Raw genomic sequence first — 2,372 nt, forward strand, 5'->3', positions numbered from 1 at the left:
CTGAAAATGGCGTGGGGTCAGTGTGGGGTATGACCACCATTAGCAGTGACACAAGCTTGACAACGGGGAGTGCGGGGATGTTCTGTTGTCTTCTGAAATCAGTGACCACATCTCAGGGCGTGCACTGGCCTGCTGTAAAGTGATGTGACGTTCATGGGGCTGAAGGAAAGGATGGCGTGAGAACGGATAACTTCACCACGACACCGTGTAGCTATCAAATCGGCATCGATGACCACTAGATGGGCCCTGTGCTGTGCAGTGATGCCTCCCTACACCAATCCCCGAACGTTGAACAACAAACGCGACAGCGTAACGTTCCACCCGACGTCGATAAACACGCTGACGGCTATCGCTGCTGTCAAGATGAAACCTAGACTCATCTGTGAAAAGGACCGCCCCCCAAAACCATGCCAGGCGTCCAGTTCGATGACGTGGCAGCAAATTTGGACGTACAGATGACGTTGTGATCGGATGTGATGCTCCTGTTATCGATTCCTCACAGTCCTTGTATAAATCGGACGTAAGCCAGGATGCTGCGGGCTGTCAAAATTTCAGCCGGAAACTGATTTCGCAGGTGAACCAGACGGATGTGATTATCTTGCTGTCGGGACATTATCCGTGGACGTCCAGAACGAGGTTGGTACTTGATGTTGCCGGTTTGTTGGTACCGACCCAGAGTGACTGTTCTGTACGATGAACACCAAAACGCATGGCAACAATGTTTTGAGCAATTCCGGCATTAAGCGTTCCAGTTGCACGTAACCGCACATTTTCAGATTGGTGTTGCATAGTGTTTACGAGGTTTGTCCGTCAACAGTTGCTTTTCACAGTTAAAACGCTTCAGGGAATAACTGTGTTTGAACTGACCCTACCCCACGTGTACTGTGAATGTGCGACGAATTTCTTTCTCATGGGATTTTAGGCATGCAATGACCGGGATGCTCATGCAATCTCAGGGTCATCATGACAAAGTGTGATTACAATGCATGATTCTGAAAAATCCGTGGCAATTTTAGTTTAATTTGATGTACCGGTATTTGTGGTGCACAGGTATTATTTTCCGTCAATTTACATGCATGAGTCAAGTTGTAAGTCGCCTTTAGCAACACGAATGGGTTTCGCACATTGTATCTCATCACGCACACGTTGACGTTGACGTATGTCCGGCGGCGGTGGTGGTTGCTCGTGACAGCCAACAGTTTGCCTGATCCAGGTCACCGTGCATGATATAACTGGAGTGAGTGAGTGAGTTGGGTTTAACGCCGCTTTTAACAGTAAAACAGTTATGTCACGGCGTGTCAGCTTAATGTGGGAGGAAAGCCCGAAGTGATGCAGGTCTCAGACGTTTACAACTTCGGTGAAACCCACGATCTCGGGTATGGTGCTGACAATTGGGACGAACCGGGATTCGAACCCACAATCATAGGTTTCTGGCGTGCCGAGGGACGCAACTCTGCACAGCGAATCGCGGCGCCTTAGACGACTGTGCCACCTGTGCCCCCGACATCACTGGAATGATGCAGCGTTAAACAACATTCACGGGAACGGTTCAATAGTGTAAAACGCTCAGCCATATTTACTTACCAATCGCCAATGTTGGCAAATATCTTGCGGCAGGTGTCTCATCAACCATGAGCTCCCAATAGAATATATTTTGAGTTGGATTTGTCTTTTAATGACATTTTTTCAAGATTCCTGACAGTCACTAATTCAAGATTCGTCGCCAAAACGGTTTTGTTGATATCTTGTTTCTTTCTTCTAAAATCAACATGCACACGTGATTAAATAAACAAAAGCATGATCACAATGCACTTACCGGAGGTGTCGACATTATACATTTGACCTGGGCAGTTGAAAGATGATGACTCAAACATCTTGCTCTTGTTTCTGGAATAAATACGTTAATGAAAAAGATGATTGAAAGATGCAAAAGAATAACAACTCCTCTTGTCTCTAACACAAATGTCATGATAGGTTTTTAAATTCTCCGTTTAAAAGACGATGCACATTGAATTACCTGCGTTACACGAGAAGTCAGCGTCTTTCTAAATCGATATGTTTTAATGTTCTCCATTTTTGACCTTTGAAACAGTACATTGAGACTTGCCCTTTATAATACTCTTTAATAGCTGTGACAAACTGGAAATTTTTGAATAATTCTCACTAACTTTTTAAACGATATAGTTCCAACCATTCCATACTTTATGTATTTCAATTATAATTCTGTAAACAATGTGATATTCTCAACTAATGTGTACAAAATGTATGAATTAACTGTTGAAGGGGAATCCACCGCGCTTTTTTTCGAATCAGCTTCATCTTTAAATTAATTTTTTATGAATATTTTGGGTCACAAAGAAAATGGCTCCTTG

This window comes from Haliotis cracherodii, unplaced genomic scaffold (assembly GCF_022045235.1).
Source record: "Haliotis cracherodii isolate W230 unplaced genomic scaffold, xgHalCrac1.p SCAF_5, whole genome shotgun sequence".
In the NCBI taxonomy this organism is placed as follows: domain Eukaryota; kingdom Metazoa; phylum Mollusca; class Gastropoda; order Lepetellida; family Haliotidae; genus Haliotis; species Haliotis cracherodii.